The following is a 15876-nucleotide window of genomic DNA, read 5'->3' as shown; positions in this document are numbered from 1 at the left end:
GATGAACATTTGTGGCGTTTCGAGTTAATGTGGCCTAAACGAAATAACAAAAAGTAAATACAAATATAAGAAAATCAAATACAAAAAATGATTCGTCACAAAAAAATTAGCAAGCTAATGCACAGCCCTTACAACCATTCTGTTTTTGCTTCACCTTAGGTTAATTTTTGAAGTACAGAGTAATAATTATTCGTTATATACCATGCTATCATTTGAGTAAATTGACATGCTATACAAAGAAAATATTGCATATCAAAAATGCTTGTCATGTATATCTCATAGAATAGTAACCAACTTTTTAAAGTGTTTCAATTAGGTCATTCATGCATATTTTCCTCAAATCGGGTCACTAATTCTTCAAATCGAGTCTCACCGATTTTTTAGTGCATCAAGAAAGAAATGGAGGATAAGATGTGGGGGTCGAAATTTGCAATATATGTACTTAAATTTAAAAAAATTTAAAAAACGTTAATTATATTAAGATTCAAATATAAAAAAATAAAATTCACGTTGCCACTTAACGTCAACATAAAAAAAAGATAAAAATATTTCTTATGTGAAACAAAAAAGAAAAACGCTAAAAAAACATGTTAAAACCTTTAATTTAATAAAATATGAAAGTTAAGTGAATTAATTAGAACATTTTTTAATGTTGAGTGACCTAATTAAAAGACTTTTGAAACTTGGTTATTATTCAATGTAATTGCCCCTTTATTAAATATAGCATATTGAAAGGTTTTAAAAGGTTTCACTAATGAATATTTTTACACTAATGTAAGAAACCAAAATTAAGCTAAAAAAGGATAATTTTTCATATTATGTCAATGCAATCAATATCTACTAAATGGTCGATTAACTTTAACATGTCACATTAGGTATTATCGTACCTGTTTTTAAGATCATCTATCTGTTCAATTATTAGGTTAACACTTAACACAGACGATTGTTCTTACTGTAGAACTTAGTTGTGCCTTTTTTGCAATCATTGGTGAATCGGACAGCATAAATTAATTCCAAAATTGTGAGATTGAATATAGAAACCTGGGAGGTGGGTCTTTGCCATCGAATTTGATAACTTATGTGCATTTATGGTAATGATTAAAGAAGACTGCATATTTTTTAGATCTCGTGTAAGTCTTTCACAATTTGCTCCCATAGTGTAGAAGGTTGAATTCAAGCGAACCCGCGAACCAACTTTATGTGTTTTTTAAAACGACCTCTTTGACCTAAAGTCATTTTACTCAAAACTCATATTCAACTAAACTCGTTCTAACCTGGACTAATTATGACTCGTGATCCATACCTCCTTGAGCGACCCCCTTTGGAAGGCCTATTGGTCTCTGATGTGAACGCGCTCACCAAGCTCAAAGCGGAAACCATTGCTCTGGAAAAATATTTAAAAGTTTGCAAAAATTAATGACCCGATCAAGAAAGACAAAATTAATGATAAATCTTTACATGTACAATAGTCATATTGTTAAAATAGCAGCCAATATCACATATCTACAAATGATAAACATGCGTGTTCTTTCACCAACTTCTTAAGATACATTATAAATGCCTAATATCAATATGTATAGAATTATGCTTACATAACTTGAATAAAGTTTTTTTATTATTTAAAAGCCCAAAAAACTTTCATATCAGCTAAACACATATTATCAAGTTAAAAAAAATGCAATGTGCTATCTGAATTTATGATAGATCTAAATACATACAAGACTACAAAGCATCCCATGAAAAATCGTAAGAATCACATAAAAGAACATCACTTTGGTGATTTTCAAATGCTAACTAATACACTAAACAAATCACAAAAACCCTATATGCGAGCTGAGAAGTGCGCATAAAAATATAATACGACTCAGAGAAACCAATCAGATATAACAGACAATTAAATAGAAATAATTCAAAAAAAAACCAGAACATTCGTTTATTAATTTCCATTCAATCCTTTTGATATTCAAATCGGGAATGTGTAATTAATTTCATAAAGTATTACAACTAGAGAACAAACGCTGAACATACATACATATACATAGTCCGACACATACACAGAGAAATACATACGGAATTACGGACAAAAACATTTCATACATGTGCGTTCGGAACATAAACTTTTACTTTGATATTAGACCCGTAATGGAACTTGACACACAATCAGAATTTAAGAAACCGGAAAGACAAACTGAAATCAATCATACAATACTCGTTTTCCATCCAAGCTTCTTAAAGTTTCCCATTATTAGTGTCGGAAGGTGGTTTGGGTCCCCATTTCATGGTGGATCGACCCTTAAACAATCTATGCTCTATATTATGAGGTAATAACCAATTAACCATTCAATTATTTATTCATTTTTATCAATAATGTTGCTTGAGATATTATATTATTTCAAATAAATTAAGTGATTAATGATCCTCAATTCGGGATTTTTACTTCTAGGTTTTTCTATATTTGCGTGGCAACACAACCTAGATACCATCAGGTTTGTAGTGGGCTCGACTATTTTAGTTTCTTGCGCACCACTACTGACCAATACTAAGAACAACATTTGTTCAAACCAAACCACTCAAAACGATTACCCAATCGACCCGACCAGCCCGTTTGCCACCGATTACCCAATCGACCCGACCAACCCTTTTGTCACCTGTAATAGTGTAATGTATATAGAAACACAAAGTGTGTGTAAGCAAAGAACCAAATAATAAGTGAGTCGGGGACCACATCCTCCCCCATGACCTCTTCAATGATGTCAGTAACATGCTTCATCTCTTTTTTTTTAATTCCACGTATTTAAGAAGATGCTAATCTTAGCTTAAAAGTAAATAAGTAAATTACAATTAACTGCACCCGCATTTTAATAACTAAAAACAATTCACAATTCTAGACTGTAGAAAAGAAATGCACCTTTCTGTTTTGGAAGTGACCGCATTAACGCCTTTTTCAATCCCAACTTGTCCTTGTAGCAAGTTTGCTCATACAAAAGAATGACAATGATGAAATCCCTAGCTAGAAAGTAGAAACTGTAATACCTTCTGAACAATGTGTATCATAACTTTATAAGTCAGTCTGATTGAAGCCTTTCATCGATCACTTGCTATGCATCATCAAATCTTTCATTTTATAACAATGTAACGGAAAACTTAAAACCCTCGAACAATCTAAAATAAAAAAGATCAGAAATATAATGAAAAAGAAATAGTCAATGGTATCTTACTGCTGGAGCAGATCCACCGCAGGGGCAGATGCATGACCGTGGTTGAAACAGCAGGTCATCCGAATTGAAATTCACAGTGATATCATAGAATTATCATTGGGACATAATATATGAACAGATTAAAGAAGGAGAAGCTTAACGATCAAGAAGGTTTTCCGGCGAAACCTTTGGTTCCGACGTTATACAACTACGGTGATGGATTATCGACTAACAATTCATGCCGCCGCTACTCGATCCATTACCAGAAAGAATTAATGTAACATCCCCAAAATTTTGAACTAAATTTGACAACTTAGGAAAGTTGAGGGATCAAAAAATAATCTCAAGATAAGTAATGAGAAAATATTAAATAAGGAATTATAAGAAAAATAAGGAAATAAAAATATTTCCTAAATTAAAGTTTACTTACATGAAAGAAATTTCATCCCACATTGGAAGATATAAGAAAGTGGAAGCATTCCACTAAGGTATAAATAAGGAAATGAAATCCATCACACATGGAAAGTGGTAAAAAAAATGGAAGCTCTTTATAAGGAAGAGATTTTCCATAATAATATTCTTTTATGAATATCATGCACCAAGAGTCCTAGCGGAGGGTGCGTAGCAACACGTGGCAGACGTGTCAGGCCACGTGGAGTGCGAGATCAGACCACGTGGCAGACGTGTCAGGCCACGTGGCGACACATGGCATAATCTGATGAAAGGGGGCATCGCGCTACGCGATGGCCACATGGAAGACTCCATCGCGTACCGTGATGGAGTGCGAGATCAGCTATAAAAGGGGAGGCCACAGGTTCATTCTCACACACCCACAGCCACTCTATCTCTAGAATTTACTCTCTCTCTACCTCGGTTTGCGTGTCGAACACCGTTTTGCGTACCACCGAACCGACAGATATCACATCGTAATCCGTGCCATAAACCCGGTGTTTTCCTCGATATGCGTGCCACTCAAGAAACCCGACATTCGACTCGAAGTACGTTCATGACCCGGCGATACCCGAACGTTGTCTTGTTTTGCGTGCCAAGAGGAGTTGATCAAGAACACCTCGATAGACGTGCATAGAGTAGAAGTGTTGTCCGTATAAACTTAGGAATATCTAAATTCCAAATACCCGTGCGAGGTAAGGAGTTCTGCCTAAGTTATTATTTTATTATTATTAGTGGCTTAGACCATAGTCGGAGTTATAGCCGAACATTGATTTATGATTAAGAATAATATAACTTTTCTTAAGCAAAGGTTATAGCTAAAATAGTATTTCTTTATTGTTAAGAAATATAATATTCAAAGAATATAGTTGATTAATGTTTCTTCTTGAAGAAGAAACTCAGTATAGACGTTTCTTCTAGGAAGAAACGTAGCCTATAATTGGTAAATAAAGAAAGGGACTAAAGGTCCAAATGTTTTGAATAAACATATGTTTTTATCAAGGTTAACGCTATACAAAAACAGACTAAAGGTCTGAAGCTAAATCGCTGATCTAGTTATTTATACAAATGTTATTCTCGTACTATAGGTCTGAGGTAACCAATCAAGAGACAGAATCAGAAAACAGGAATCAGTATCAGAAACTGATTATAAACAGACAAGGTGAATACGCCTCATACCTTTTATAATGAGTCTGAATGTTTGCATAGGATTTACGAATCCTTAAAAACTTTGTGTACAATAATAAGAAACAGACACTCTGATTAAGAGTATACATGTGTCTGGATCCAAACATACATGGTGACTCGGCATTTCCCCGAGGCCATGCATATCATCAACATGCCTCTAAAGGTCTACGGGACTGTTCAGAGAAATGATATTGTGTATATAATTAATTGTACATGGTACTTAAGGTAATTTGATCCCAATTTAATTGAGAGCCTAATGAGTAGTCACAAAGGTATTATTGTTGGTTTCACAAAGGTATTGAAAAGAAGAGTTTAGAGTCAGCGTTATTCACCAGCTTTGTGCTGACGTATTTTTCCCCCATGTTACAGGGAACAAGAAAGGTTAGAATATACAAGCAAAGAGGAATAGAAGATTGGAGTTATAGTCATTAGATGCTATCTGATGGCTCCGATATTTTATTTGAAAAAATTTATGTTTTCTAAATAAATGTGTTTGAAATATCAAACGGGTATTTTGACCCGAGAGTTTAATAAGTTTTCAATATAATATTATTTATTAAAGACTTTCGCTGAAATAAAACCCGCAACTCTGATTTATTTACAAAACAGGTACCAACTTGTGGTCACACGCCTAGGCCCTAAAGTGGGGTGTGACAATTAAGGAGGGTTTCTGACCCATTTAAGTGTATATGGGTTTGGTAATAATCATGACCCGCGAAATTTAAACTTTAAACGGGTCAAAACCTGGTTAAATCAACGAGAAATCACCATTTTAAAATCAAGCAAATCTGGTAGCTCGAAAAAAAGTGGAAGCGACCACATCGCGACACCTAGGATTTTTGGGTTTTCGTTTATATATATATATATATATATATATATATTCTTATAGTGTGAAATGAGCCGGTCACCCACCTCACACTTGGCCTAGGTCGGCCCTGAACTGAAACGCCAAGGGGTCGGTAGGGATGAGATTAGTGTTATAAAATAAAAGTGTTATGTCTTTGCTAACAATAGACCAAAGGTGTAAATCTCAAACTTATGCCGAACAATACGGACATGTAATCACTTTGGCCCAAATTGGCCTTTTACATGAAATTATACACTGAAGAAACACTAAACCAACACAGGAGGGTTAGTTCAATATCTCAACCGAGTGATAGTAAGGATCTAGGTCGGTATGAATTGATCTCGGCTAAACCTGCAAAATAGAACATCATGAGCTCGTTACGAGAAGGGGAAGAGGGGAGGTCTTCTTGTAACCACCTCTGGCGTGAGAATCAATATCGATGGATGTAGTAATTGTTTAAGAGAATAGGTTGCAGATCTTTTTACCGTTAATCCTGCATGGGTTTATATAGCCGAAGGGGTGGAGAAAGATTGGTCCAGCTGTCCTTTTCAATAGAACCTTCTATTTACATGGTTGAGCACGTTAGAGGTTTTTGATTGAACGTAACAGTTGGCGTACGAAGGAACAAGTTATCTGCTGGTATGACGCTAGTGTTCTGTGATTGGCTTAACGTGCAATCGTGAATATTATAGGAATCTTGTGCTGTAATTGGTTCTTCCATCGCTTTCCATGCGCTGCCCTGCGTTTAACTCTTTGAGTTCTTATATTCTAAGGATTTCTTCCGCGGGTGACATTGTTTCTTTCCTTGCGAACAACCTTCCATGTTTCACAACTAATCAACTTTGTCTTTCCTTCGGAACTTGTTATGCTTTGCGAATGGTTTATAACCCTACCCAAGGGCGGATCTACATATTGAGTTACGAGAACCCACTGAGTTTCGAGTTTTTAATATAAAGCGTATATAAAAATCTGGAGTGAACCCATACATTATTATGAAGTGACCACATTCACAAGACTGAATGTTTTTTCTAGTGGTTAATTCACCCTATTTGTAAGAAGTGGTCGATGGCTCAAGTCTCTCCACTGTCAAGTTTTGTGACTTTTTCGAAACTCTCCACTTTAATTTTTAATTAACACTGATATCCACTCTTAGAAATAATTTAAATATCCACCAACCATTGGAGTTACTCCCTTTAAAATCGGTGCAAGCTTGGTAAAAAGAACGGGTTCTTGGACTCCCCACGTCCAACACTATGCCAGCCACATTTACCATGTTTATTTTATTTCTATTTTGTTAATTCAAAGATGATGTTTTGGTTATTGATTGGCTTAGTATTAGAGTAGTTCCAATAGTCAAATTTAACATAAAGCACAAGTTTTAAAAGGAGAGAAAACATTTATATCATTATTGAAGAGGTATGTACCCGCCTCAACACTGAGCGAGGCGGGTCAACCCACAAAGATACAGACAAGTAACTTGAAATCAAGACATTATGAAGGCACAAAGCCAAAACCTATGCGCATGGCGCATATCACATATGCTCAGGCATCATATGCCCAGGCACCACAGATGCTCACGCATCACATATGCTCAGGCATCATATGCCCAGGCACCACAGATGCTCACACATCACATATGCTCAGGCATCATATGCCCAAGCACCACATATGCTCACGCATATCACATATGCGCGTGGCGCATCCGCGCGTGGCGCATATAACATGCTCGTGCATATCACATCTGCGCATGAAACATCTGCGCGTGAGAATAAAGAGAAGACCTCGCGCATCCTCAGGATAGGCGCGCATCGCACATGCACATAATCAACCTCATCCTTATCCAAATCAGGATTAGGGCAACCTTGATTGTGCACGTCAGACAACCTTCCAGAAGGTATCCTTTTTAAGGAATAAGAATATGCTGATGTTGACAGCTGCCAAATGAAAGGTGGACAACTCAGCATGACACATGTGCTACCACGTGATTGCAACCAATGAGAAAGCACCAGGTGTCCCAGAGGACACGTGGCGCCGAGCAATTGGAGGAGGCCAACAAGGCTGAGCCCAATCAGTGGAAACCCTAGCACTATAAATACAGCATCAACTCCACAAGGAAAGGATATCAAACAGTTGACAGTTACAGCCAGTAACATACTCATTCATTTCACATTCAATCATATTCAATCACATTCACTCACAGACAGTTACATCCAGTAACACCATCAGAGAGAGTATTCAACTATTCAGCAATACTCTCCAGATTTCATATACACAGATTATTATCTTCTCCACAAAATACTTATTCTCACACCGGAGGGTTACCCCAAAGAGGACCCCTCTGTCCCTTTCTGAGGGGTAAGTTGACGGTGCTGTTCATTTTGTAGGTGGAAGAACGCAGATCCAAGAAAACCATCGGTGAAATAGTATAATCACACCCGAGGAAAGTAGATCGTCTACCAGTGAGTCGATCCACGCTTCTTCATTGGCGCCATCCACTGTTACAACAACGGAAATCAGATCTCATCAGATCTACAAAAACAAAATCAATCACCATGGTTTCTGGCGTTCATAACGTTGATCAAGTTCTGGAGGATATTGAACGTGGGGATGTTAATGAGGGACAGCAGTTCCTGAGGGGGCCGCGTGATTCTACGCGCCCCACCAGTAACCGTCCCTTCATCACAACTCCTCACGGCCAGACTGAAACTCCTCCAGACGATCTCACGTTACAAAATCTTGCCGGCGCGAAACAAAAAGGACCAATGGGTCCAGAAAACGAAGCGAATGATCCTAAAGAATGGCTCATAAACGAGCAGCGGCGTCTAATGGACAAGTATAATGAGATGGTCAAGCAGAAAATGCTAGCCGACATAACACAAAGGCAAGCGCTTGATAAGCAAACTGTTCATGCAACAAAAAGGCCGCGCGCGCCGGAAGAAGGACATTCTGTTCACACTGCACACACTGAGTTCAGTGATGAAGAAGTGCATAGCATGAGGAAGACGCGGGATACTCATGCAGGAGGCTCACAGCTCCGCGCGCCTGTGAACATGGCGTCTGGAGCCAGAGCCGATCTGGATCTGCACATGCCGTACAGCCCACCAGTCAGAGGGCAAGTGGACGTAACCACACCCTACAGACCAGCCATCTTGGTGAAACACTCAAAGTTCACTGCGCACATCGTGCAGGCTCCCATCCAGCACAAAACCAAGATGCCAAGTGGTTTGGGTAAATATGACGGCACGACAGATCCAGACGATTTCTTGCAAGGTTTTTACAACACGGGAAACCTAGAGAGCTGGACGATGCCAACATGGTGTCATATGTTTGCTCGCTGCCTCACGGGCGCGGCGCGGGTATGGTTCGAGAGCTTGCCGACTGGGCAAATTGATGGGTTCGAGGAACTATTAGAAAAGTTCCAAGCCCACTTCGTACAGCAGCGCAGGCACACGCGCGATCCTGATGACATCATGCACTGCGTACGCAGGAATGATGAAACGATTGAAGATTACATCACTCGGTTCAATCAGGAGTCTCTGGCAATCGGAGGTATAACCGAGCAACTCCTGCGCGTGGCCTTTATACAAGGCGCGCGCAGTGATCAACTACGACGAGCTCTCGTAAGCAAAGATGGCATGCCCACCACGTGGGCCAAGTTAATGGAGGCATCGCGAGTTTTCGCGAGAAATGAGAAACAAATTGCCCAAGATAGGGCAAGAGAAAGAGCGCATCAAGCTGAGTCACCGCGCAGCAAAGAAAAGCGGGCCAAGCAGAACTCTGTATGGTCCAGGTTGCAACCAACCAGTTTTTCTTCCGCAGAAAAACAGGCGCAACCAAGCTCACCCCAGCCCCAAAAAGATGTTCGTAATCGCGGGGAGGGTGACAGGAGGGAGGGCGGCAGAGATCCTAGCAGACCTCTGCCAAGAATATGGACTCCCCTCACTAAAACATCTTCACAGGTGTTAAGCTCTGAGAATGTCCAGATCAAAAGCCCCAAGCCACTACACTACAAGGGACCATCAGATAGTGGCAAGTACTGTGAGTTTCACAAATCCACTGGACACAACACCGATGCATGCCATCATTTGAAGGATGCAATTGAGAAGGATGTGAAATCAGGCAAGCTGGCTCACCTGGTAAAAGGCTCGAGACAAGAAAATGAACCAGAAGGAGCCTCTGCCAGCAAAAAGTACAAGAGAATCTGTGTAGCTGAGGGAGGAAGGCAAGGGCAAACATCGAAAAAGAGAAGCGCGCAAATCCAAAGAGATTGGCGCGAGCAACAAGTCATCTTCCCAAGAATCAGGGGAGGCCCATCCATCAGCAGTCCTCTTGTTATCACTACACACATTGCTCATTACGAGGTGTCAAAAGTCCTGGTGGACACTGGCAGCGAATCAGACATAATGTATGAGCAATGTTTCAGGAAACTGGATCCGGCAGACCAAGCAAGGCTTGAAATTGTGAACGCACCGATCGCTGGTGTTTCCAATGAAATCATTCATCCCCTAGGTCAAATACAATTTGAGCTAACTATGGGGGATGAGAAACACAAGCGAGCCGAGGTTGTCAACTTCTTGGTCTTGCCCACCACTTCATGCCACAATATGATCTTGGGTAGGGAAACGATTGCCCAATTCAACGTTGTACCGTCGCCAGCGCACGGCGCGTTGGGGTTCCCAACACCAACGGGTGTAACTTTTGTATACCGGGATCATCTGTGTGCAGTGACAAGTACTCCGCGGGAGGGGAGAATGAAACTTCCAGTGGCAGACAATGCGCCAGAGGAATGGATTCTCAACCCAAAATTCCCGGAGCAAAAAATCACAATTGGCGCAACGATATCAGACGACGCGAGGTTGAGAATGAAAAGGTTGCTCACAGCATATATGTCGGTCTTCGCGTGGCAACACTCTGATATGACTGGGGTTCCGCGAGACCTGGCGCAGCATTCTCTAAACACCTTCAAGTCTGTAGAGCCAATTGCTCAAAAGAAGAGAATCATGGGGGATGAAAAGGCGAGGGCCATGAATGAACAGGTCGAGGACCTATTGCGCGCAAACATCATCCGCCCGATACGATACCAGACATGGGTAGCCAATCCTGTGATGGTAAAGAAAAGTAACGGGTCATGGAGGATGTGCATTGACTTCAAGGACCTCAACAAAGCGTGTCCAAAGGATTGTTACCCCCTACCAAACATCGATGCAAAGGTGGACTCCGTGGCGCCATTCAAGCTAAAATGTTTTCTGGATGCCTACAAAGGCTATCACCAGATTCAAATGGCACCACAAGATGAGGACAAGACCGCATTTAGAACCGACAGGGGTGTTTTTTGCTACACAAAAATGCCCTTTGGTTTGAAGAATGCGGGCGCCACCTACCAAAGACTTATGGATGCCGTTTTCAGCGAGCAAATCGGAAGAAACCTAGAAGTCTATGTGGATGATTTGGTGATCAAGAGCAAGGAGGAAAAGCAAATGCTCAGAGACATCGAAGAAACCCTTGGGCGCCTAAAGGAAGTCAACATGAAGCTCAATCCGAGCAAATGTACTTTCGGCGTACTAGAGGGAAAATTTCTGGGTGTAATGGTCACCAAAGATGGTTTCAAGGTGAACCCTGAGAAGGTGGAGGCCATCCTTGACATGCCTTCGCCATCCACCATGAAAGAAGTTCAGAAGCTGAATTGTAGATTGGTTTCAATCAACAGGTTCCTAGCGAACCATGCAACCAAATCTACCCCATTTGTCAACACATTGAGGAACTGCTTAAAGAAAAGCCAGTTCAAATGGACCCCTGAGGCCGAGCAGGCTTTCAGTGAGATTGAAGAATGTTTGATAAATCTGCCCGCGCTCACAGCTCCTCTTCCTGGTGAAACTTTGACATTATACCTATCAGCAGGAGAGCGCGCCATCGGCGCAGTATTATTGGTGGATCGCAAGGGAATACAAACGCCAATATACTATGTGAGTCGGGTGCTGACAGATCCTGAGACGCGCTACTCCATCATGGAAAAGTTAGTTTTGTCGCTAACACACGCGTCGCGCAAGCTTCATAGATATTTCAATGGTCATCCCATTGAAGTTCTGACTGGGTACAACATCCAGCAAGTCTTGCGGCGCCCCGCGCTATCAGGAAGGCTGACAAAGTGGGCGCTGGAATTAGGAGAGCACACGATCTCCTATAAGCCCCGTCCAGCAATAAAGGGACAAGTCTTGGCTGATTTCATTGCAGAAGTCCCAGAAGGAAGAATTGAAGAGGCTCAGCGCGAGGTAGACCCTCCGCGAGCCAATGATGAAGAAAATGTTTGGAGATTGTTCACTGACGGAGCTTCAAACAATGAAGGGTCCGGCGCAGGGCTCAAACTGATGGATCCAGAGAATCATGAATATACTTACGCCATCAGGTTGGACTTCAAGAGCACCAACAATGAGGCTGAGTATGAAGCTCTGCTGGCTGGCCTGCGCATCGCGCACAAATTCGGGGTTAAGAAGCTAGAAGCCCATGTTGATTCATACTTGGTAGCAGCACAGGTCAATGGCCTTTATGATGCCAAGGAGAACACCATGCCTCTATATCTAGAGCAGGCGAAAAAGCTCACCGAGCAATTTGACAGCTTCAGAATCATTCATATTCCGCGCAGTGAAAACAAATCTGCAGACGCGCTGAGTAAGATGGCATCAACCAGTTTCGATCACTTTGGCAAAGATGTCAGGGTAGAAGTAATGAGCAACCCGTCGGTGGTAGCAAAGTCTGTCCTGGTAACCCATACAACCCCTTCATCATGGATAACTCCAATAATGGAATTATTGAAGGAGGGAAAGGTACCAGATGATCGCGCACAAGCGAGGAAGATAAGACACAAGGCACAGAACTATGAACTGCTTGACGGTACATTATATCGATGCTCTTATCTTGGGCCGCTCATGAAATGCTTGGATGCTGAGGAAGCAAGCTATGTGATCAGAGAGATACACGAAGGAATCTGTGGAATTCATTCTGGCCCGCGCATGGTGGTTGCCAAGGCAATGAGCGCAGGCTACTATTGGCCAGGCATGTACTTGGACGCTTTAAAAGAGATCCAAAAGTGCAAAGCATGTCAGAGCTATGCGCCAAACACCATGCGGCCAAAGAACAACTTGATTCCAGTAACCTTAGCATGGCCTTTCCACAAATGGGCAATCGACATTGTGGGTCCCCTACCGCAAGCGCCTGGGCGAGTAAAATTTTTGGTAGTGGCAGTAGACTATTTTACAAAATGGGTTGAAGCCAAGCCACTAGCAAAAATAACAGCCGAAGCGATGAAGCAGTTTATCTGGAGCCACATCATATGCCGTTTTGGCTTGCCCATGGAAATTGTGAGTGATAATGGCAAGCAATTCACTGACAAGAAGATTTCCAGCTGGCTCAAAGAATTGCGCATTAACCAAATTTTCACTTCAGTTTACCACCCTCAGGGGAATGGACAAGTGGAACGCGCGAACCAAAGTTTGTTAAATGGGCTGAAGAAAAGGTTGGAGGGAGAATCCCATTCTTGGGTCGAAGAGCTACCTAATGTCCTGTGGGCACACAGGACATTAACCAAAACCAGTAATGGCGAATCCCCGTTCAGCCTAACCTATGGAACAGAGGCAATGATTCCAGCAGAAATTGGATGCCCATCCCATAGAGTGCTCATGATGAACAAGATTGATAACGAGCGCGAAAGAAGGTTGGATCTCAACTTACTTGAGGGCCGCAGAGAGGCGGCTATCATCAGTGAAGCCAAGTACAAGAAAAAGCTGGAAAAATATTACAACCAACGCGTGAAAGAATGCCACTTCAAGAAAAATGATTTTGTCCTGCGAAACAATGAAGCTAGCCGCGCGATACCGCCGGGAAAAATGTCCCCCAATTGGGAGGGACCTTATCAAGTTTTGGAAGAATTGGGAAAAGGCGCATATGCCTTAAAAGATTTGAATGGAAAGAAAATCCCGCGCACATGGAACGCGGCACAGCTTAGAAAATGTTTCATGTAAAAATGTCAAGTTTGTAATCAAGGCTTTTTAAGCCATTATGAATAGTGATACGCGCTATTTTCTCTCAATGTGGATTCTATTACTTTTTGCATACATGTTTCACACTTCCCTTTATTAGTTTTGAGCAATATGACAACATTGTATTGACATCAAAACGAATTAAAAAGGAGGTAAAACATACATGCGCGAGCTTCAAGCTCAAACGCGTTAACGAGTCTTAACTCTAAAACGTCAGGGCCTTAGCCCAATTCTATTACCTTTTGCATACATGTTTCACACTTCTCTTTATTAAATTTGAGCAATATGACAACACTATATTGACGTCAAAACAAAATAAAACGAAGTAAACATACATGCGCAAACGCGTTAAAGAGTCTTAACTCTATAACGTCAGGGCCTTAGCCCAAAAATGTGAGCCTTAGCTCAAACAACTCACAACATCCATCCTACATACGGCGCAGCCTGACCATAAAATACCTAAACACAACTAAGGCAAAGCAAATGCCAAAACATAGTTGTTAAGGTCTCAGGTCGAGGTCGCGCATAAAATTGTAATGGATATCTGAGTAACACATTGACGCGTAAGGCTAAAAAAATCATAATTCCGTAAATGCGCGAGAACGACGCGCAAAAGAGGAATAATGAAAGCGCCAAGGAACGTGTCAACATAATCAAGATATGGCAATATCACTTACAATATGACAAGGGTTAAGTATAATAAATTCCTTACAACCTTGTTCTTATATTCAACAAGCATATCTTATATAAAGAGATGAATGAGAATGCGCAAGATGCGAAGAAGGGAAAAACAGAATTTCATTCAAAAGCATTGAAATTTACAAGTTTACAAGATGAGATACAAACTACAAATAAAAAAGAAAAAGAAAAAAAAAACATGAAGGGCTTCTCAAGTCTCCACGTTGACATCAGCCACTTCATCATCCTCATCATCGCCCTCGGCATCTGGCGCAGCCTGCTCCTCTTCATCTCCAAACTGACCATAGTCAAGTTCTTCATCTTGAATGGAGTCTTCTATCGCAACAGTGTCAGGAGCGGATCCTTTGGCCACGCCAGAGCCGCTAGCAACGCCAGCATTCCCCGCGCCATCATCGCCGCCAGCCCCTTCGCACTCGTCAAGTAATTTATTTAGCGCAACGAGATCGGGCTGGTCAGCAAGCGCGGATATCTGCAAATCAAAAGGAAAAATATGAGTACAAAAAGACTTAGAAAAATAAGTCAAGGTAATCTCATTAAAGTTAAAATACCTGCGCAAGGATGGGAATGGGAGTATTTATATACTTCTCCCCCATCGCGGCCATCTCCGCGCAGGCAGCGGAGCTCTGATAAGGGTACTCGGATGGGTTCTTCTTCAGCATGCCATATTCATAGCCATCCGTAAACCCTTCAGCTCGCCCCACCAAGCGCGCGGCAGCATTGCAGTCTATCACAAGGGCCTGAAACTCGTCTGAATATTTCATCGCAAAAGCGCAACGAGTCATGCCCTGTGAGATGAGCCAGTGGCGATCCTGCGCGAGGCTAGCAATAGACGTCTCGAGGGAAGGAACCTGAGAGTTTAATAACTCAACAGTTTCCTTAGTCTTTTTTAGCTCCTCTTTGTCAGACGCTGCTACTGCCAAGATTTCTTCTTTCTCCGCCCGCGCAGCATCAAGTGCTTCCTGGCTAGACGCTGCCGTCGCCTGGGCTTCTTCTTTATCGGCCTGCGCGGCCGCCAGCTCCCTCTTCAGGCGCGCAACCTCACTCTCCAGTGATGATTTTTCAGTGATAGACTGGACAAGAGCTTGGTCACGCGCCTCAGCCTCCAGCTCCAAGTCGCGCGCTCGGCGCGCGAACTTGGCCGCATCCGCCTCCGCCGCCTGCAGCTTCTCCCGCGCCGCCTGAAGCTCATGCCCGCGCTTCACGAAGGCGCTGTTGGCACTGGCTCTGTTCTCGCTGAGCTCGGCTTGGAGCTTTTCAGCTCTCTCGCGAGCATCAGAAAGATGCCAGGCAGACACCTTAGCCTCTTGCTTGGCTTCCGCAAGAGCATCACGTACTTTAACATAATCAGAACGAAGCTCTTGGGAGGAAGCAATGAAGGCCGACCCAGCACACATATGATCATTGAGCAGGTCGTCGCGAGCGCGGTCCTCCTGGAACCTCCTTTCAGATGGAGGCACAGCAT

At 42.0% G+C, this 15876-nt stretch overlaps 1 long non-coding RNA gene across 1 annotated transcript; it reads right to left on the bottom strand.

Annotated features, from left to right (window-relative positions):
- Positions 1 to 739: 739 nt before the first annotated feature.
- On the bottom strand, positions 740 to 3438 carry LOC143605198 (uncharacterized). The gene is made up of 3 exons (XR_013148457.1): positions 3219 to 3438; positions 2909 to 3024; positions 740 to 1384 (listed from the first exon to the last, which is right to left on the bottom strand). It is a non-coding gene; the product is annotated as an uncharacterized LOC143605198 (long non-coding RNA).
- Between the last annotated feature and the right edge of the window lie 12438 nt (positions 3439 to 15876).

The sequence above is a fragment of the Bidens hawaiensis genome, unplaced genomic scaffold, assembly GCF_021521415.1.
Source record: "Bidens hawaiensis isolate Kalapana, Puna unplaced genomic scaffold, B.hawaiensis_p1.1 tig00068601_1, whole genome shotgun sequence".
Taxonomy (NCBI): domain Eukaryota; kingdom Viridiplantae; phylum Streptophyta; class Magnoliopsida; order Asterales; family Asteraceae; genus Bidens; species Bidens hawaiensis.
Note: the sequence above shows the minus strand (reverse complement) of the source record. Positions and strands in the feature narration are given on the sequence as shown.